The 23,002-nt window shown below is 36.3% G+C and overlaps 1 long non-coding RNA gene across 1 annotated transcript in view; it reads left to right on the forward strand.

Moving 5' to 3' along the window:
* LOC130541508 (uncharacterized) overlaps window positions 1-23,002 on the forward strand; it is a 76,859-nt gene that overhangs the window by 4,361 nt on the left and 49,496 nt on the right. Inside the window, exons 2-3 of the long non-coding RNA XR_008955565.1 lie at window positions 14,518-14,680; window positions 16,847-17,020. This is a non-coding gene — a long non-coding RNA (uncharacterized LOC130541508). The remainder of the gene's footprint in view (window positions 1-14,517; window positions 14,681-16,846; window positions 17,021-23,002) is intronic.

Below are 23,002 nucleotides of genomic sequence, written 5' to 3' on the forward strand. Positions count from 1 at the left end.
TCTTTTTTTGATAAAGTGACATCTGATCAAAACCTTGAATGAATTGAAGGAGGGAGCTCAGAGGTGGAAACAGGCTTTCTAGGCTCAAGGGCCCATCAGAATAGTTGGATGGTATAAGGGAGAAGAGCTGCAGGAATTGCTGTCAGTGAGGCAACAGATGGTCAAATCACAGAGGAACTTGCAGGAAATTTTTAAGTACTTTCCCTTATTCTCTGAGAGAGATAGGAAACCCTCAGTGGATTTTCAGCAAAGGAATAATAGGAACTGACTTACATTGTAAAAGAATCACTCTGGCTCAGAGTGAAATATGGAATAGGGGGCCAGATGAAATCAGGGAGTCTGGTTTAAAAGGATTGCAGCAGGTGAAGGTGGCATGTGCCCGGATGACAGGGAATGAGTTGTAAGATAATTATTTTTTTTTTGAGATGGAGTTTTGCTCTTGTTGCCCAGACTGGAGTGCAATGGCACAATCTCGGCTCACTGCAACCTCTGTCTCACGGGTTCAAGAGATTCTCCTGCCTCAGCCTCCCAAGTAGCTGGGATTACAGGTGCCCGCTACCACGCCCAGCTAATTTTTTGTATTTTTAGTAGAGATGGGGTTTCACCATGTAGGCCAGGCTGGTCTTGAACTCCTGACCTCAGGGGATCCATCTGCCTCGACCTCCCGAAGTGCTGGGATTACAGGCATGAGCCACCACACCCAGCTTGAGATAAGATTTTAAATGTGTAAACTACAAGATTTTATAATTTATTAGATTTGAATTGTGAGAAAAATTGAGGAGTAAAGGATGACTTTACACATTACATAATGAAATTGAAAGTCTAATACTTAGATGTGAAATGTATCTTTAGATAAAAATTAAACATTTGAAATAACTTGAAAGTTATAATACAGTTAAAATTCTTCTCAGCCTAGCCAAATTTTTTAGATACTCAATTTAAAACAATTACTTGATCATTACTTCTTTATTGCCAATAATTTTTTGATGCTATCCGACTCTTCACTGAAGATGCACCTTGGTAAAGTTAGCAAAGTTCTTAATGTAGGAACAAACTCCTCTTTCTTGAAACACTCTTTTTCATCTTCCAAATCTCAGGTGTCATGCTCCTTTTGTCCTGTTTCTTAAACCATTCTTTCTTACCTTTTTTTGCGGCCCCCTCTTTGCTGGCATTTTCTAACTCTCAGTGCTTTTTTAGTATTCTGTTACGAGCTATCTTCCTATATCCATTTTTGACTCCACTTGGACAAGCTTCACCACAAGAAAAGTTTCAATTATTGTCTAAATATTAATGACATCAAATTCTCTAGTCCCTTACTGTTCAGTGTGGTAGCTCCATCTGGCTCTTAAATGCTTCAAATGTTGCAAATACAAATTAAGACGTGCTATAAGCGTAAAATAAATGCTGAATTTTGAAGATGTAGGTTTTTTTTTTTTTTTTGACAGAGTCTCACTCTGTCGCCAGGTTGGGGTGCAGTGGTGCGATCTCCGCTCACTGCAACCTCTGCCTCCCAGGTTCAAGCGATTCTTTTGCCTCAGCCTCTCAAGTAACTGGGACTACAGGTGCGTGCCACCATGCCCAGCTAATTTTTGTGTTCTTAGTAGAGACGGGGTTTCACCATGTTGGCCAGGATGATCTTGATCTCTTGACCTCGTGATTCGCCTGCCTCAGCCTCTCAAAGTGCTGGGATTACAGGCGTGAGCCATCACACCCCGCTGAAGATGTAGATTTAAAATAACAGAATATATCAATAATTTTTATATTGATTAGACATTGAAATAAAATTTGTTGATATATTGGGTAAATAAAACATATTATTAAAATTTATTTTATCTGTTTCTTTTACTTTTTTATTATAGCCACGAAAATATTAGAAGTTACAGATACGCCTCACAGTATATTTTTATTAAACAGTGCTTCTCTGGCCCCATTGATATTTCTTCAGTATCAGACTTAGCCCGTGGCTTGGTATATAATGTGTTAATAAACATTTATAAACTAAATAAATGAATGTACAAAACAAAAACCTTTTATAAACTGGAAAAAACTTTGCAGAAAATGTGGGGATGGTATACAAACATTTTCTAAGGAATGCTAAAAAGTGATGTTCTTATAAGGAGATAACCACCATGTTTTGAATGGGAGAACTCAGTTTTCTAAAGATGTTAATTGTCCCTGAAGTGACACACATTATAAGGAAATGATTCTTATAATTTTTCTTTAGAACTTAACAAAATAATTTTAAGATTCAACTAGAAAACTAAACATGGAATAATGAGTCAAAAAAGATTTAAAACAAAATAATTATAGGGGATCATATCAAGTTTTTAAAAAGTTATAAAACTTCAAATATTAAAACAGTATGAAGCTTGCGCCAAAATACAGAGATCAAGGAAACAAAACAGAAAGTTCAGAAACAGACAAAACTACAAACAAGAATTCAGTACATAATAAAGGTGGCATTTTAAATCAGTGAAGAAAAGGTGTATAATATGATAATTTCTTTTTTAAAAGTGTGATGACAACTAACCATTTGACAAGAATAAATGTAGATCCTTAATTAACACCTTAAAATAAAATTAATTCTCCAAATGAATTAGATGTAAGTACAAATAATGAAATTTAACAATATTAGAGGAAAATATAAATGCATTTATATAGATAAAGAAAGCTCTTTCAATGAAGAATTAAGGCAGAAATGGAAAGATCTAACTAAATAAATATTTTAAGACATTTGTATGGGGAAAATAACACAATCCAAGTGAAAAAGCAAATGACAGAAATAAAACTATGTGTGACAGAAAGGGTTAATGAATTTAGTATATAGAAATCTTACAAATTGTCAATAAAAAGAATATATAAGCCACTAGGAAAGTGGGCAAAAAGTATAAACAAGCAACTTACAAAAATAAAAAATGTAAGTGATTAACAAAATATGATGAAAATATTCTACTTCACTAGTAACCATAACCATGAATATAAGACAAGATGTCTTCCCTGCCCTCACCAACTATTAGGCTATCAAAAGAGGAAAATTGCCACTGTGATTGAGACTGAAAAGCAACACACTCTTACAGATTAAAATTAGTAAAAATGTTATGAAATATAAAGGGAAGTGATGCATTTAATTCAGAAATTCTATTTCTAAGAATTTTCCCTAGTAATCAGATGGATTCATAAAAATGAAAATGTGAAGATTTGAATATCACAATATTCTTTATAATAGGGGGAAAATTGAAAATAAATGGACAGCCTTAGGTTAATACTTAAATAACTCATACAGCCATAAAATGAAATTCTACCCAATCATTACAAATGATGGGGTCTATATTGATAAATATGTGGCATGTTGATGACATGTTGCTATATGCTAAGTGTAGTTTCCCAAAAACTGTATCTATGATGATCCCACTTTAAAGATACATTTATTTCATTCATACACATTAAAAGAAAGTATTCTCCAAAATGATACTAGTGCTTACACACGAACAGTGCAAATATGGCTATCATGCCAATAGTGATAGGATTATGGGCAATTTTTTCCCGCTTGCTTTTATTTTTTTGTTTCTAATCTTTCTACATAAATATAAATAAGCAATTAAAAATGCACAAACACAAGCAATATATATATATTGAAACATTGTGATTTATAGCAATGCAAGAAGCCTTAGAGGCTATGTTTATACTGTCAGAATTCACTTGTGCCACATTTCTATTCTACTTTCTGACACAGTGAAGCCTCACACTCATAATCTCCTCAGCACACCTATATAGGTGCTCACATAGGAGCCTACAGACATGCAGTTCATCTCTGCTGAGAGCAAACGCTGCTATGCTCACTCTCAGAGAAACATGGCAGGCATTGGCATTGTCTCACAATAGGTGCCTGAGTTTGAATGAGAAACTTTGAAAAAAAAATTGTTTGGTGTTTTCATGTCCTTTTAGGACATACTCCACTAACTTGCACAGGGAAGAGAGTTTGGCTTCAAGTTCTTTATCCTAATAGTAAAAATAATAAGACTTTTGCTTATATGAATGTACACTAACTTACTTGTTTTCAAAAGAATCTTGTGAGCTATGTTGGCTGCCTTCCTCTTCTTCCTACTCACATGTTAGAAAAATGAGATTCAAAGAATTTACATGATTTTTTCCTAAAGAGCAGGATGAGGGTTCAAACTCAACTATCTTTCTTTCAAACCTTAGACTCGATTTCATTTCACTCTACAGCCTTCCATGCCTACTGCTGAAGGGCCTAGTCTTTAAATAACTAGGAAGAAGAGAAAACCCAAACACTTTTGATTATAAAATATGATTGATAAGAAATTATAAGTGTTTCACAAAATATTTTTTAAGTGGTACTTTGCAATTGTATTGGTACTTTGCAATGAAGAACCATACAAAAGAGAAGAAAAACGAAAAGGATCCTTTAAAACTCCCAAACAGACATTTTCTTTTTGAAAGTTACTTCTTGTCCAAGAAGATATTTTTTCAATTACTGGGGGGAAAAAACTGGAATAAATATGCTATGAAATACACTGATTTATTTGTATTAAAGAGAGTATACTACAAAGAAAATACTGAATTAGAGAAAAACATACATGCTACAGTGCTGCAAAATGTACTGCTCATTTCATGCATCTAGTATTCTTCAAATATGAAAATTATTATAAAGTAATACTATGCTTTATATTTCAAAAGCCAAAAGGAAGGTTGAAAATGGCCTAAAATATCTACAAATCAAAGGTTTGTAGCTAAATGTTTTATAAAAACATAAATTTGGTATAATATTTTTCCAATTCTGAGCCAGCTTTCTGTACATTCACATGCAAGCATGCACCGGTGTCCTTCTCTATGAACATCATTGCAAAGTGTCCAATCAATTTGCTTCTATTATGAATCATGCCCTATTCTTACTGGTTTTCTGCACATCAACATTCAATGAATAGACTAAAAGCCCATGCTATGTATATTCATCTAAAATTCTTCCATATACAACCTTTGCAGAAATAACCGAGCCAGAACACATATCAGTCATATTGCTTTCATGTTTGAAGCCCAACTGTTGCACCTTCTGGGTCGATGCCAAATAGAGATTTTTCTAGTAGGCAATATAAGTTTTCACTACTAATTGGATCTGGCATGTACTCTCACAAATAGTCACATTTGTTTTTTCTTGATTGATTTTTAAATTATTTGTCAATGCAAGGTCAACAGTGACCCCTCTCAGGTCTTTCAGCCATGGGGACTGGTCCTCAGCCTGCTGAAATGCCAAGCAATTTTAGTTTATTTCATTTGTCTACTTCATGTTTATAAAAGTGCATTGACATACAGACCCGTAGTTCGACACACTTTTTTAATGAGTTGTAAGCGTTTGTTGTCATTAAAAAAATATATTTTAGAAAATTTGAAAGAGAAAAGAAAAATATCACAGTCACCACAGTAACACAATTATTATTTGTGTTTATTATTACCTAGTTTTTTAGTAATAAATCCTTAAAAATTATTGTATATTTTAAAAATATGTGTCTTAGTCTTTTCCTTCCCTTTGGCCCTTAGGTATACATAATTACAGGAATTACAATCTTTGTTCATGACAAATGCTATTTAATGTTCATGCAAGGCCCTATTAATTTTTTACTTACTTATTTGTAACACTGTAAGATCTCTCACAAATTCACCATCATCTCCTCATATATTAGGAGCTTCATACTAACCTACATCAAATGTTTTGTTCCTCATTCCTCACTCTGCCTTTCCCTACTAAAGGTAACAATCATTCAAAATTCTGTTCTTACCAATCTCTTATTTCATGTATTGCATTTAGATGCACTCCTTAAAAGCTTATTTTTTTGGGGGATTGTTTAAAAGTTGAGCATACTGCATGTAATCTTTTGGAATTTATCTTTTCATTTAATAATCTTATTACTAAGATTTATTCCCAATGTTGTCTGTCACTCTATGTCATTCATTATGATTTCTGTACAATAAACCATTGTGAATATACCACATTTTTTTCTTTTATTTTCACTTGGATGGACACTTGGGTTGCCTTTATTATAGTCTTTAACTGTCAGTTTTAGTAGTTTTATGATATTCCATCAATTTTCCTAATCAGCTCTCTATATTTTTTATTTTGTTGCATATAATACATTGCTCTATTGATCAAGGTTGGAGTGAGCACCTCTGTACTAATAGGTTTCCTGCAATATATATTATACCTTAGACAGAGACAGAATTATTAGATCAAAAGATATCAGCATAATAGATATTTCCAATTTGCATTCCAAAGCATGACAATTCCATCAGCAATTGCACAATTATCACATCACCATAAGCACTGTCTAATTTATTTTTTGTTGTTAATTTAAAAGATAGTTATCTTTTGGCTGGGTGCAGTGGCTCACGCCTGTAATCCCAGCACTTTGGGAGGCTGAGGTGGGTGGATGACCCGAGGTCAGAAGTGCGAGACTAGCCCGACCAACATGGAGAAACCCCGTCTTTAATAAAAATAGAAAATTAGCCAGGCATGGTGGTGCATGCCTATAATCCCAGCTACTTGGGAGGCTGAGGCAGGAGAATCGCTTGAACCCTGGAGGCATAGGTTGCCATGAGCTGAGATCATGCCATTGCACTCCAGCCTGGGCAACAAGAGCAAAACTCCATCTCAAAAAAACAAATAAAATAAAATAAAGATAGTTATGTTTTACTTTTAAGCCTCACTGATTTCAGTCAATAAATGAATATTGACATATTAGAGGTAAGGCATTAAGAGTGAAATAATGGCTCATAAACAGGCTCGAAAGTCTAGTTTGAAATTCTCAATGGGATATATTGTCAGTAAGCATTGTTTATTCTTACTAGAGTGATTTTCAACTTTCAAGTAAAAAAGCTGAAGCTTAAAGGAAATGAGTAATTTTTCTAAAATTATATAGTTAGTTTTCTATCACACTGTATTGCTTCCCAACTGACCAAATGTAAAATGGATCATCAAAATTTTTAACTTGTTTTCATTTTGAGTGATCTCTTTACATTTCTGTAGGATTTATAATCTTGGCCCTACAACATAGTACTTAAACACGCATCTACTGTTATTTTAATTCCACCCCCCGCCCCACCCCGAGGAATGGCCTTCTTTTCTTGTTGTTGCTTCTCCCTTGAATTTATCCCTCACAATGTGTTGTAGTGTCAGGTCTAGAGCAATTTGTACAGACAGACAAGCTGAGCTGACCTGTCTGAAGTCACACTCTTTCTATGTTGGAGACACTTGTCTTACCATTCCTCTAAATCAAAATATTATTAATTATGTAGATTTGATATCTCATTTTCAACTCATTCTTCTTTCATATGCCATATGTTCAATAATATTAATTAACTAGTTTGCATCACAACATGGCATAAAGTGCATTGCAGTGTTTGTATAATTTCTATAAATGTTTGCCACAAGATTACTTGGCCAATGGAGACAGTAGTAGGGACTTTTTGTTTTCAGTCTCACACAGAGCAACATTTGCCAGGCACTCACAACACATAGCCACTCTACTCAACTACCTCAACTAGAGACAATTTTTGTTCAGTCTGATTCATCCCTAACGAAGCAAACATATTTAATCCTTGGTCTTTATGACTAATGTCAGCAGTTTTACCCATCAAAGCTGCAAGTTCCCACCCTTTTCCTGCATGCCTGCAATCTGCATCTGAATTGCCAGATGATTACTCTGCTGGGTTCCTTATGCCCACTCATAAACAGTTACCGGTCTTTGTGGTCCTGTTCAAAAATAGGCCCCTGGATGAGTCATTCGTTGTGTATCCAGATACTGGCAAGATTTGTAAAACAAATTCACATTTTTCACTTTTGTTCTATCTTTCTGATCTTAGCTTGGAACAATTAGCTTTCCCTAGGTTTTGTTAAATAGAAATATGCCCATATAACATATTCTCCTTGCTTTCCCCTTCTGACAGAGCAATTTCTTTGGCTATAGAAAGATGAATTTCCACAGATTCATCAGATAAAATATTCTCTGCCCTTCTTCCTCAGTAACTGTGAAACTGTGTTGGCAAAATTATGACTGAGATGGTGAAAGAGATCTAACTTAACTGACTCCATCTTGCTTCCAACCTCCCAGCTATCCTTGTTCATTCTTGGGCGTAGGCTGAACTAACTTTGGGAAAAAATTAGTTTATAGTTTCAGCAAAGATGGTAACAACCTTTTCCCAAGGCAGACCTCCTTCTTACCTGGGGACTAGATTGTGTTTGTAAGACTAACATTAGCCACAAGAGTAGAACTTATGGTTTAGGAGTCATGCAGCTGGAGGATACAAGATTCTGACCCTCCCTAAACTGCTCCTAAGATCAGTGCTTGAGATATTTTGCAGACCCTGCACTTGATGGATCAGTTGGCCCCACCCAGATCAATAAACTGGCTCATCTGATCTTGTGGCCCCCACCTAAGAACTGACTGGATGCAAGAAGACAGCTCCAACTTCCTATGATTTCATCTCTGACCAATGAGCACTCATGGCCCACTGGCTTCCCCCACTCACCAAGTTATCCTTAAAAACTCTGCTCTCTGAATGCTCAAGGAGACTGATTTGAGTAATAATAAAACTCCAGTCTCCCTCACACCTGGCTCTGCATGAATTACTCTTTCTCTGTTGCAATTCCCTTGTCTTGATGAATTGGGTATGTCTAGGCAGTGGGCAAAGTGAACCCCTTGGGCGGTTCCAAGTTTGAGGGCTCATCCAGGATTGCCCTTGTGGCTACCTTCCCGTGGTTCAGTGGGCCCCCTCCAGTGATGGATTCAGAAGCCAGCCCAAGTGACTGCTTAGTTCTCTCGGACTGGGGACTGACTCTGGTACTCTCTCTACTGGCTGGGTGCTGCCGACCCAATGTGCATGGATTTAATTGCAATGGAGAAATAGTCCTGGGGAGACATCCTTCACTGTAGCCCTATCACAGGGTGTCTGTCTGTAGCCCCATGGTGGGGTGTCTGTCTGTAGCCTCGTTACGGGGTGTCTGGATTGGTGAATCTTAGGTACTGCCAACACCTCTTTCCTTCTCCCAACTGGTTCTGTAGCTGTATGGTTCAGCTCCTTGTGGGGGCAGTGGGGGTGGTCTCAGTTGGTTCTTTCTAACTAGTGGGAAGAATCCTGGTTTGGGAAACTTTTCCTCAATCAGGAAGTTTTTGAGGAAGTTTCTCAGACAGATAATAAGAGGATAGTTTTGAAGGGATACTCTTGGAGTTCTTGGTTAGGGATCTGATTTGGAAGGCCTTCTGTCCATCTCTTCTTTGTATGTGTTTGTATATGTGGAAGGGATCTCAGAGGGGTTGCTGATGGAAATCTAGCAGGCCTAACTCAGAGAACCCTCCTTATTTGTGTGGTCACACTCGATGAGATCTGAAGAAGACTCAACAGGCCTGTCTCTCAGGGTGACTATCTGCTCTTCCCCTTGCCTAGAAACCCTGTTGTGAATTACCATTCAGAGGTCGTCCATCCCCACCTGGAGTGTATCAAAGACAACAGGGACCAAAGGGAAAGAGTTTGAGCTTTGCCAGGCTGATATTGGGTGCTGAATGAGGTGACTAATGTCTGTTTTGTTATTTGTATTTTGCTGGGATGGAAAATGTTAATTTGGTTCTCCAAGCAGCCTGTTGGGCAGCATCTTGCAAACTGAGAATCTTATCTATGGCTCCATAAAGCAATAAAAGGAATTTTCTCTTGTAAAGTGTCTTGAGCTCCACAGCTATAGCACAAGCAAGCAGGGTCATCAGAAGCTGCTCTGTTCTTCTGGAAGCTGCAGAGAAAGGGAACCCAGAAACCTGGTATGCCAGCAAAAAGGGTAAGAAATTCTTACCAGCCAAGTTTCTGGTCTCTCTCTCTCTCTGTCTGGATAAACAGTAAACTATTTGTCACCTCTGCAAGGGTTTGATTAACAGAAAGAAGGATTTGTGAGACTAGTCTTAGGCTGTAGGAAATCTGGTGTACTTTGTGCAAAGAACCTGTCTTTCTGTGTTCTGTAATGGAGAGAGAGGTAACAGGATAGAATGTGGGTTTAGGGCCCCTATAAGCCTGCTTTTCAAGTCAGTTTGGCAGGTTGGTCAGTTACAAACTTTGCTATGGGTCGCTGAAACAAATACTGTATTTATAAAATTTCTCTGTCTTATTTTGTGTTTTAAGAGCTTAACCTTGTGACCATGTGGGGATACAATTCTTTTGGTTTCCACCACCCAGAGGACAGGAATTTGGGAGTTCATGTCATAGTTAGCCCTAAAAATTTTTCTTGAGCAGTTAAAAGCCTTGCAAGCTAGAAATTGGCTTCTCTAGGCTCTTCTAGGAAAAGCAATAGAAACTGCTCAATGCTGTAGAGCTCAGCAGCTAAGGCTTTATCTTTCGACAGTGGTGGCCTGGGTTCAATAGTTGGCTTCTGGAATGATTGCTTTCTGGTTTGTTAATTGTGTAACTTTGCCATTTATTGAGGTTTTTTTTCCCCCTCATAGATAGCTTCTGATTTCCTCTCTTGAATTTTCCTTTCTCAGAACTACCTTGTGCAGATTCTAAATCTTGTAAAAAAAGAAACTGCTTGCCATGTATTTGAAGCACCTAGGAAGTTACCTTTGGTAAATTTCAGAAGCTAGATATATTGGCTTGGCATGGCTAAAGTCAGGTAATAAGAGATTTGAAAGGATTTCTTTTTTAAAGAGTACTATGGTTAAAAGTCAGCTTAATTAAAATTGAATAAACTATAGATGTATTTAAAAGGCCGTTATGTTTTTGTCTTCTTGGAACTTGTTTTTCTGGAAAAAGTTTTTTCTTCTCAGTCTACTGAATTATTTTTCTCCAGTTTTTTGTCTTGCCACTCTTAATGCACACATGAGAGGCTCTAAGATAACTTTTGGTAGCCTGGGACTTATTGGGAAAAGCAAAGGGGGAGCCACAGACCCCATTTTGGGGAAAAAAAACCCCTCTGTTTTCCTCATGAAACCCCAGGAACTAAAAGCGGACGGATCTCTCTCTGTTTTACATTCTATTATCTGACAGTTTTGAGTTTTGAGGGCATCAAAAATTACTTCACATTATGAGAGAGCTTTGGTGTGTAATAACTAGGTGGGAAATATACTTTAAGGGATGGCTAATAGTAGTTATATTTGAATCTTTGCACACTTGGATCAGAGAATCATGCTCTTGTCCACCTGGAAAATAAGGAAACATCTCCAGCCCGCACTGGGAGATAAGACTTCCATGAGAGATGGGCTGATTACAAAATGGGCTGATTGGCTTTGGGTTGTCTTGCAATGAAATGTAGGGTAGAAGCACTGCACTGTCTTCTCCCGTAGTATTTCCCTCCTTTTGTGGATCCAGGATCCAGTATAAAATGGCACACTTAATTTTGGGGATCTATCTTTGCCTTCAGCTGCTAATCTGCTGCTTATTTGGCCCTAGAAATGCATGCTTTCCTGGCCCTGTTCCTCCTCCCTGAAGCCAGTAATTCAATTAAGAAACTGGCGTGGTGGTTCATGCCTGTAATCCCAGCACTTTGGGAGGCAGAGGCGGGCGGATCACGAGGTCAGGAGATCTATACCATCCTGGCTAACACGGTGAAACCCCGTTTCTACTAAAAATACAAAAAATACAAAAAATTAGCCAGGCGTGGTGGCAGGCGCTTGTAGTCCCAGCTACTCAGGAGGCTGAGGCAAGAGAATAGCCTGAACCTGGGAGGTGGAGCTTGCAGTGAGCCGACATTGCGCTGCTGCACTCCAGCCTGGGCGACAGAGCAAGACTCTGTCTCAAAAAAAAAAAAAAAAAAAAAGAAAGAAAAAGAAAAAAAAGAAAAGAAAAAAAAGAAACTGGCAAATAAAAAATCTTACAAGTGCTGAATCTTCTGTCTTTCTGTCTGTGTATTTATGTGTGTTTTTTGTTAATATATAAAAGAGTTCTGATTAATTGGCTTAGGAAAATAAGCGCTTAAATCAAATATTTTGTCAGAAAAATGGAAACTTTAATGCCTTTTTGTTCACATGGCTTTAGGAATCTTTTGGATATAAAGACAGTTTTAAAGATTATTGATAAAATAAAATGTTTTGAAAATGTAGACATTTGGTCTAAATTAAGGTCAGATATCAGATTTGCTAAATGCATTAAAGTCAAACTGTGTCTTTGACTTTTGAAAATTATTCGATTTACCTACTTTGGAGCATTAGATTATAGATAAGGCCTAGGGACATATGGAGACCCATGCCTGCTAGCTATGTTAAAAGGAGTCAGACCTTATCTTCATTTCTGTCTGATGTCCTAGGCTCCACCGCTAGTACATATAAATTGCTTACTTATCAGGTTTTTCACTAAAAATAAAAGTTGCTAAGAGTTAACATTGTAACATCTAGTTGAGACCACCTGAGAAGCAGTTTTACATACAATGTGTGTAGGGAATGTGTTTTTGGTAAAAGATTATAAGAAGGCACGGGAATGTGGCTTTTGTTAAAGGAAATGTAATTTTGTCTATTTCAGAGGGGTTTTAAAGATTGTCTTAACCTGAAAGAGTTAACAGAACAAAACTGAATGTTTAGCAAATTGAAAAGGGTTTGTAAAGGGTTGATATTGTAAAAATTCTGTGGGCATAAACAAGTTGGCTAAGATTTAAAAGAAATTGGCTGGGCAGGGTGGCTCACACCTGTAATCCTAGCACTTTGGGAAGTCAAGGGAGGTGGATCAGAAGGTCAGGAGTTCAAGACCAGCCTGGCCAATACGATGAAACTCCATCTCTACTAAAAGTACAAAATGTAGTTGAGCGTGGTGGCACACACCTTTAATCTCAGCTACTCAGGAGGCTGAGAAAGAAGAATTGCTTGAACCTTGGAGGCGGAGGTTGCAGTGAGTCAAGATTTTGCCATTGCACTCCAGCCTGGGTGACAGAGTGAGACTCCATCTCAAAAAAAAAAAAAAAACATTAAAATCATACTGATGTGGGGCTAGAGTCTGGGCCCATGTGTTTGAATAACAGGGTTTTCTTACAAAGTTGATCTGCTGTTTGATGGAAAATTGTAAAGGGTTCTAAAAGGTTTGTGAAAATCATACCTTATGGTCAAACTAATTAAAACTTGATAGAGATATAAAATTTTATATTAAAAAAACTAGCTTTAACATTAAAGATGTACTAATGCAACATTAAATTTGGTTTTCTCTTGTGAATATGATTTTTATGTACTGTTAAAAGATAATGAAAGTGTTTTGTTTTCTCCTATGAGTAAATGGCAGGAAAAAATAGGAGAGAGAAAAGAGACAGATTCATTTGGTCTTATGCTATCTTCGTAGGGTCTCGTTTGGAAAGCTAAGTCTCCTCTATCAGAGTAAAGGTTTTTCTTTTTAAAAAAAATTTTGCAGTTATTTTGGCCAAATGAATGACTTATGGTGACCTGGGATTCTATTTTGTGATATCCAATGTTTTAAACCTTTGATATTTGACAAACTTTCCAAAATCAAATTCGAAATTATGTCTCTTTCTTACCTAATATTTTAGATATTACGTCCTCTGAAGTCCAAAAATGACATTTGGCTTATTTGGTGCAAAAATGATACAGGAAGCATTGTCAAATATGAAATAGTGTTTTGCTTTCTTTTGCCTATATTTGTGTAAATGTGTTATTGGTGTATGTTCCAAAATTATGTAAAACTCCTATAATTCTAATATAACTTAGCATATGTTATCAGTAATAATTACAATTATTGTGTTAACAGACTGTGCCACAGAGGTAACAAATTTCCTTGACAATCATGCCTTTACCTGTGGCTGCTCTAAAATGTTGTTATCCATAGACACCTGTTATCTCATTTTGGTCCTCTTTAAAAGATGGTTTTATAATCACCTATAAAATGTAACAGGTGCTCTTAAATGCAGGATTCTGACTAATAACACTGGAGATTGTGACATTAGAATAGAGAAAAAATTTTTGAATAGAAAAGTGAATGGTCTTTGGTTTACTTTGGACTGTGTTTGTATAAATATCTTATTAGTATGTGTTCCAAAATTATGGGAAACTTAGTGTCCATTCTTGATAATTATAATTGTTACGTAAAATTGTTGTATGCCACAGAAGTAACCAAAATTCCTAGTCAATTGTAGCTTTAATAGTGGCTGTAGACTTTTGTCATTCACAGACGTTTTCTCTTGCTTTGTCTTGCTTTGGTCCTTTTCAAAAGGCAGTTTATAATCAGATATAGGACTGTAAGTGCAGTTTTCAGATAACTTTAAAAACTGTGCTATTGGAATAGAGGAAAAAAATCAAACTTCTAGGACTCTCCTGGAGAGCAAATGTGTTAAACATTGGTAAACCTTTTGTTATCAGAGTCAAGATAACTTATATTTTAGAGCTTTTTGCAACTCCTGTGAACAAAATTTGGAGCATATTTGTTCCTCTCTGCCTGATTTCTCCAGAATTTGGAAACTATTTGTGAATATTTTCAATTTATGGCGGTATAGTTAATTGCATAAGTGCAATAAGAATCTGTTTTCTTTTGTAACAGGACACAATTGGAGAAACTGATTATTTTACCCAGGCTTTGACTGGAATGGCATGATTCCTTTAAAAAATTCAAGCTTGACTTATACAGCCAATTAAGCCCTGTTGGGGAATCTCGCCTCATACCTTGTCCACACAGAGTCCTTGTACAAGTTTCCTGACCTGTGGTAAGTAAAGAATGTCACTTTCTAACAGGCCCAGGAACCCCAAGCTCTCTTGGGCCCTAAGAGGAGAGGAATTTGCTGAACTCATAGGAGTTGAGGGTACAAACCCATGGCTGGGCTCGGGTTTTTTTTTTTTTTTTTTTGAGATGGAGTTTCACTCTCATTGCCCAGGCTGGTGTGCAATAGCATCATCTTGACTCACTTCAACCTCTGCCTCCCAGGTTCAAGCAATTCTCCTGCCTCAGCCTCCTGAGTAGCTAGGATTATAGGCACCTGCTGCCACACCTGGCTAATTTTTTTTTCTTTGTATTTTTAGTACAGACCAGGTTTCACCATGTTGACCAGGCTGGTCTTGAACTCCTGACCTCAGGAGATCCATCCACCTTGGCCCCCCAAAGTGCTGGGTTTATAGGTGTAAGCTGCTGTGCCCAACCTGGGCTCAGCTTTTAAAAAGTCTTATCTGAGATTCCTCATGTAACAGAGTTCTATCAAAGCCAATTTAAAAAGCCTAAGTGAAAAATAATTATTCTTGCTGCACTTTAAGCAAATAATCATGCCAAGTACTGTAAGACTAGAGTTTATTTTGTAAACAAATCAGTTCTATCATGATTTGTTTTTAATTAAAGTGGGGACTAGGGAGAGAAAAATTATGCTTCAAAAGAAAAACTATAGTACACTGTTATTAGCTGTTCTTGAGGTTTTTTTCTGTAGTTTAGACTAAATCCTAAATTCTTTGTTGGTTAGAAGTCCCCAAACTAATGTTTTAAATCTTTGCTTTTAAAATTGGGAATTGTACTCCTCATCCTAGGGCTTGTTATTTGCCTTATAGTAGGCTGTTCACTTAAACACTGTAGTAAAACTATAGATGAGAGTACTAATATTTTTGCCATGCAAGCCTTGAAATCCCATCCAGGCCTGCATGATTACACCCAGATCATTGCAAAGCAGTTCCACTCTTGTCATCTCGGGGTTAACTCCCATTCCCACTATGTCTCCTGTTAGCAGGAAGAAGCCAGATTGATTGATGGCCTTTTCCCATCTTCATAGCCTACACCTTAAGATGAAGGTGTTATAAAACCCAAAGGGAGGGATTGTAACTGCCTTTGCAAAATTATGATTGAGATAGTGAAAGAGAGCTAAATTAACTGACTCCATCTTGCTTCCAACCTCCAAGCTGTCTTTGTTCATTTCTGGGGGAAGGCTGAACTAACTTTGGGAGAAACTTAGTTTAAAGTTTAAACAAAAACGGTAAAACCCCTTTCCCAAAGCAGACCTCCTTTTTGCCTGAGGACTAGATTGCCTTTGTAGGACTAACATTAGCCACAAGAGTAGAAATTATGGTTTAGGAGTCATGCAGCTGGAGGCTACAAGATTCTGACCTTCCCTAAACTGCTTCTAAGATCAATGCTTGAGATATTTTGCAGACCCTGCACTTGATGGATCAGCTGGCCCCACCCAGATCAATAAACTGGCTCATCTGATCTTGAGGCCCCCACCCAGGAACTAACTGCATACAGGAAGACAGCTCCAGCTCCATCTCCTTCTGATTTCATCTCTGACCAATCAACACTCCTGGCTCACTGGCTTCCCCCCACCCACCAAGTTATCCTTAAAAATTCTGCTCCCTGAATGCTCAAGGAGACTGATTTGAGTAATCATAAACCTCCAGTCTCCCACACAGCCAGCTCTGTGTGAATTACTCTTCCTCTATTGCAATTCCCTTGTCTTGATGAATCGGCTCTGTCTAGGCAGCAGGCAAGGTGAACCCCTTGGGCGGTTACAACTGAACCATGGCACACAACATTTAGTTAGTAAAACACTTTGCTGTATTAAATGCATCCTTTTTTTATAGCCCTGACAATGCATGCATTTCCAGAAACATGGGTTGATTTTATGAGCACAAAAGGTGGAAGATGAGCCCTTTAATGTATTCTTCTCAGTGATAAGCCTACTTTGCACAGTAACACATAATAGAATTTCTCAAGGACTTTACTGTATTTTACAAGCAAGGGCTGAGGGTATTTGGTAGATGTGGAATTTGACCTACAGAATGCTGCAATACCCAACCTAAGGTCAAACAGGCAGTCCCTGGCCAATTTTGTTCAGAACCTTGACCATCTAACTATCTTTTGCTCCAACATTATGGTTTTTTTTTTCTAATCCATCAAGAAAGAAGAAAGAGCTTTAACAGACATTTGATAATGAATTGTTACTTCTTACTCATGTTTATATATAAACTCTTGACTGCCAATGCTATAAAAGACAATACCAAAGGAAGAAATGCAGTTATATTGAAACACCATTCAAAACATCACAACAAGAAATGCAGTCTACTATAAACTGGTAAGTTCTAGTAGTTGTGGACTTTTTAGTGGATTACAAGAGTAAAAATATTAATTTTGAAATTGATTATTTGGATCTGAGAACATTGTTTTTCATTGAAATTATATGTATCTGCTGGTTATGTTCTTGAGACAGAATGAAAAAGAATGCCTATTTAATGCATAATGTACTTAAGTAATGGTAATAATAGTACTGTTTCAACGATATCTCACATGGTTCCATCGAAGAAAATATTTCAAGCCCCAGACTTTCACAGCTGGGCCATTTCAAAAGCAGGTGTGACTGATTCTGATAGTGGCAGCAGATGCATAAGGAAAAGGCCAGGCGATAGAAAAGTTAGAGATGGGAACAGGTTTCAAAACCATTTTCTTAATTCTGCATTTCAGTGGGAGAAATGACATTGTTTTCTGTTTGCTCAAAGAACGCCAGATACATCCTAGGTTCTCTGAATTGAGAAAGAATGAGAAGTTTCTCTCCAACAAATGGAGGTCTGAATGCAGACCACCTGTACGTGAATGCAGCTACAGACTTGCATTTTGTTCAAGAAAGATATCTTTCTGCTGGTGGGACAAGACACAAGATACACACAGAAAGAAAGTATAATTGAGAAGGGAGGAAATATATGTTAGGTGAGGAAGAACTTACTTTGTACAAAATACACTAGTAGTACTAGTAGTAGTCATGGTGAGAAGGAAAAGAAAAGTATTGCATGATGTGCAATACTCAAGCCATGCCTTTAGTGCTTAATTGGGAAAATTTGACCTCTGATTTTACCTCTGGTTTCCACACTCCTGAAAGGAGGATATTGAATTTAATGATTCTTTAATGGTTTTTCAGCTTTAAAATGCTACATTTATGCTACAATAAACCTGAATAAACAATACAGCCCTAGGGAGAAGGTAAGCAAGAACATGGCAGAGCCCCAGTGTTGGGGAGATGAAGGCCTGCTGAGAAAGTGACCCCATAACCAGGCCCAAACACAGCTAAATAAAATAGAGTCCAAGGTAGACAGTAGGACTTGGAAATAAGATAGAGGAATACTTCTTTTAAAAATATGCCTCCTTAAACTGCTTCTAGGGTAGCTTCATGAGGAAGCTGGCATCGAGTGCCAGAGCATTAATCCAAGCCACTTCAAACACCTTCTTGTCTTACTTTGGGATTTATCTTAGAGAATATGACAGGAGTGAATTCACGGGTAGAAAGCAAGTTTCATCAGATCATTTTGTGTGGTGGTAGATATTTTAAATTATTCACACTTTTCTCTTTTTTTCTTAGATCACATCTTTTTTTAGTTTTTATTTTTCTCTTTCCTCCCACCCTACCCAGAAATACTACTATAGTGAGTTATTATCTCTGATAAAAATAAGTCAAAGTCCTTAGGTGTGATGGAGACAGGATAAGGTTGAGACTTATGGTCCATTGGGAAAATAGATGATATACAGTGACTGAACCCGGGCAGAACCTAAAAAATACATTGAACATCTGGGTGTTTTTAGCAAAATATGAGATTGGATTATGTGGTCCATCTGCATGGAATTAGCATTAAATTTATCTAGTAGTTAGATGAAGATGCATACTATATAAATCCAAATATAAGAAGTAGCTATTATAATAATTATTGATAATAATTTACTGTTCTTATCCATGGCCTTAAACATGTCATTTTATAATTGTATTCTTCAGTTTTATAAACTGATCTAAAAAGCCCAAAAATAATTCTGTAAAGGCAAATGACCTGATAAGGCAAAACAAAACCTTAATATCTTAGCAAAGGTAATTTAACAAGAAATTTCATTGTATTCACACAGAATTAATTTTTATGATAAATTATATTAGACCATCAAGCACTTTACTTGTTTATGTCTTCACAAGTGAGAGAAAAATCACACAAGAAATAAATTTATTTGAATATATTGACATATCATGTCATGAATTATTCCCATGTTTCACCTCTGTTCATGTTGCCTTTGTAGATACAGCTTTAGAAAATATTTTGTATATCACTAAGATAAACAAGATACATATTTATGGGAGTTTATTGCATTATTCCATTTACAATATTCTTCAGCAGGTAGATGATTGTCGACCAGTTAAAATAAAAATTTAAGAATTTTTTAAATAAAAGACAGATATAACTTGTTGATAAATACTTGGTAAGAACAATTATATTACAAAGAAATAGAAGAAATAAATAAAAATGGAAAAATCATTTAAATCTAGAAACACATTTTCCTTTAGAATCTAAATATTTGAGTAGAAGGTTTCCATTTCCCTTTAAGTTGCATTTGAATAAGTGGCTGAGAAGCCTCATGGCACATTCATGGATAGTGATACTTATGTTATAAGTGGCTGAGCCTCACATGAAAATATGATTCACCAATTATGTCATGTTTACCTGATAATGTTCAACAAATTTTGAACACTTAAAAATTATTTGGCATTATTTTTTACTTTAACATTCTTAATATCTAAGCTGGACATATATGGCAATGTCACCCTCACAGGGAATACACTTATTTTTCACTTTTGTTTTGAAAGCACTTTGAAAAGTTAAAAGTAGTATATGACCATAAGAAAGCAATGGGCTTTCCTGTATTGTAAATTTCCTGTATTGTCTACATAAAAACCTGTAGACAAATGACATAGTAAATATGGACACTGATTCTTGGAACTTGATTGTAGACTAGAAAGCTTCAAATAAGATTATCTACAGGTTTCTAGAATGTCCTTACAAGCAAGGATATCTTATGACACCAGAGAAAAATGAGACAGCAGTTTCCCATGAATAAATTCTGATCCCTTTGCGCGTTGAGCAGATATACCAAGGGAGAGACCATTGGCTCTCATTCTTTGGCTTTTTAAAAAATTTCACCTACTTGTTTCCAGTTGTGTACATAAAAAGAAAGTTAAGTTGCAGTTGAAACATATTGGCCAGGATACCCGCGAGTTATTTTGTGTTTGTGCTTTCTTCAAATGCAGCCAAAGTTAGGATATACATTAATTTTTTAAAAATAAAAGTCATGTTTTTGACCTCTGTTAATCAAAAAGCTGTTAGTCTTATATTATGAAGGCAATTTAATGAAAGTAATGACTTAGAAAACCGAGAAATTTTAAATAAAAAGTCAATTTCTTTCTGCTGTCATGGAATGAGGTAGATGAGAGGCACAAATGTGAGACAACTCTTTGAATTTGATTAACTATGCTTTTAGACAATCTGTGTTATTAAAAATAACATTTGGAAATATTGGAGTTGTAGTTCTTAGATAAGGTTACAAAGCCAATGTTTATTGTAATTAATGATTTAAACATCCTTCTGAAAAGCATTCTCAGCAAGTCATAAGAATCTAAATGATGAAACGGAATATTTTTAGCAATTGTTTCCATGAAAAAGACAGTCAACATTAACGAAATAATAAAAGCAACAAAATGCAAGTCTCTGTCATCACAAGTCTGTATGAGAAGCAAACAGCTTTACTTCTCTGAGAGATGATGTTACAAGCTCTGCCCCTCACTATTCCAAAGAGCTACTCACATGCTTTTTACATGAGATGAAAGGCTTCATAATCCAAGAAGTTCATAGATCACTTTAACATCATCTTTTCCAGTATTTTTTTACTGGTTAGTAAAGATAAACCTTATCCTTGTTTTATAGAAGAAATTTTTCTGTGCTCATTACAGCCCAGTTGATGGGTGCCGAGGCTTTTATTAGGCTTTTATCGCATTAATAAGATGCTATGTTGCATGCTTCACAACAATTGAGCAAATTCCATTTCACTTTTCCTTTGTCCACAGTACTGTTTGTACCAATTATCAGGATTGAAAATGATGTCTAGTAGCATTCTCAAAGTTAAAGAAGGGATTGACCTATCAATCTGGTCATGCTGTATGGCATTGGGATAGAGCTTTAAAAAATCACGCAGATGTAAGACAAAATAAACAAATATTGCTAGCAGATCTGCAAAAATCTAGTAGTGGTAATTTTGTTGGATATGCAACTAGAAATTGTCACACCAGTAGTAAGGGCCACAAAATTAAAAAAAAAATTCATTCCAAATAATGCAACATAACAATCAAGACAAACATGCATCAATACCTGTTTTACTTACAGTTTTAACATATCTTATTCCATAGTTTAACACTATTTTATTTTGGTATAGAAGATCTCTATTACGTACTTCTTTCGATAATTTATTGTATGACTCAATTAGTTGTCTCCATTGCACTTGAAGATTCCAGTACCCCTAAGCTCAGTCTGTCCTATCAGCATTACATTTTTCACATTTTTCATTCCCTCCAGTTGTGTAACATTATGTATGAATGTCCTCTTAAATAAATTAAGCTCCTAGAGTTCTTTCTTGTTCTTGGACTGAAAGTAGACATCTAAGTGTCTACCATCCCAAAGAGGTACATGTCCATTTATTTTTCATATTTGGAGTCACCAATTAAAAGGTGAAGAAAGAATGTATTCATTTGGTCAAGATTTCACAAGTGTCTATTATGTCCCAGGAACTATTCTAGGCACTGGAGATAGAGCTATGAACAAAATGGAAATCTTTGCTATCATACAGCTTATATTCTGTTACAGAGGACACAGATAATAGAGAAAATAAATGAGTAAAATACAAAGTATATAAGATAGTTGATAAGTGTTGTAGAGGAAAATTAAATAGGCAAGGGAGACAGAGGGCATTGGAAAAAGGGGAAGTTAGTTATGTGGAGGAGCAAAATAGACCTTGCCAAAATAGTCACATTTAAGTAAATTTCCAAATGGAGTGAGCAAGGAAGTCATCAGGATATCTCAGAGAAGATCCTGGAATAGGCACAGGAAAAGACAGATGCAGACAGGAGCCTTCTGGTCTTGGTGAAAAAACGAGTGTAGCTAGAATTAGTGCTGATAGGAGAAAGCAAGGTGTTAGAGGTAAAGGTGTGAATGTTGCAGGAAAAACACCAAGGGAGGCAGATTTTTTGGTACCTTGTGGGCCATTCCAAAATGTCAGTCTTTCTCCCAGTGAGTTGGAAGCCAGTGGATTGAATTTGAAAGAATTTTAGTCTTCTCTTTAACAATTACAATGCTTTGAGAAATTTTTTGTTGGAGAAATTAAAGAGCTACAATTCAATTATTTTTGCAAATATATTAAACTCTAGCTGTTCATTTCATGCTGCATGTATGTATTATTTTAAAATAGTTTTTTTTAATGTTAAATCAGTCAGGCTAAGAAGAATTTTTTTTTTTTCTGGAAGACAGTTGAGTTAGCCAGTTTCACTCAGTCCATGGCATTAAGATAGCAATTTAGAAATTTAACATGAAGCAGGACTGAATTCCTATCTGTTTATGATGCTGTACACATTAAATAGATTCAGTTAGTAATCAGAATCAATTAGAAATTTAATAGTTGTAGCAGAAATTTTAGTAAGAAAAAATATTTTTGAAAAGTCATTTTAGTGGGAAAATTTTGTTGTCACCAGGAGAAGTTTTGGAGTCTTAATAATAATTATGAACAGTTATGGCCAGGTACAGTGGCTAACACCTGTAATCCCAGCACTTTGGGAAGATGAGGCAGGTGGATCACCTGAGGTCAGGACTTTGAGACTAGCCTGGCCAACATGATGAAACCCCGTCTCTACTAGAAATTCAAAAATTAGCTGGGTGTGGTGGCACGTGCCTGTAATCCCAGCTACTGGAGAGGCTTAGGCCAGAGAATCACTTGAACCCAGGAGGCAGAGGTTGCAGTGAGCCAAGATTGTGCCACTCCTCTCCATCCTGGGTGACACAGTGAAACTCCATCTCAAAAAAAAAAAAAGCAATAAATAAACTCCTTGCATGTATTATCTTACTTCACACTACTATTATTATTACCTACTACTATTAATATGTTGTTATAATACGTTGATATCATAATTACTCCTATTAGTAATGGTGGTATTACACCTATTTTAATGAAATGAAAAAAATCAACCTTAAACTTAAAGAAGTCAAGTAAT

This window comes from Pan paniscus, chromosome 4 (genome assembly GCF_029289425.2).
Source record: "Pan paniscus chromosome 4, NHGRI_mPanPan1-v2.0_pri, whole genome shotgun sequence".
Taxonomy (NCBI): domain Eukaryota; kingdom Metazoa; phylum Chordata; class Mammalia; order Primates; family Hominidae; genus Pan; species Pan paniscus.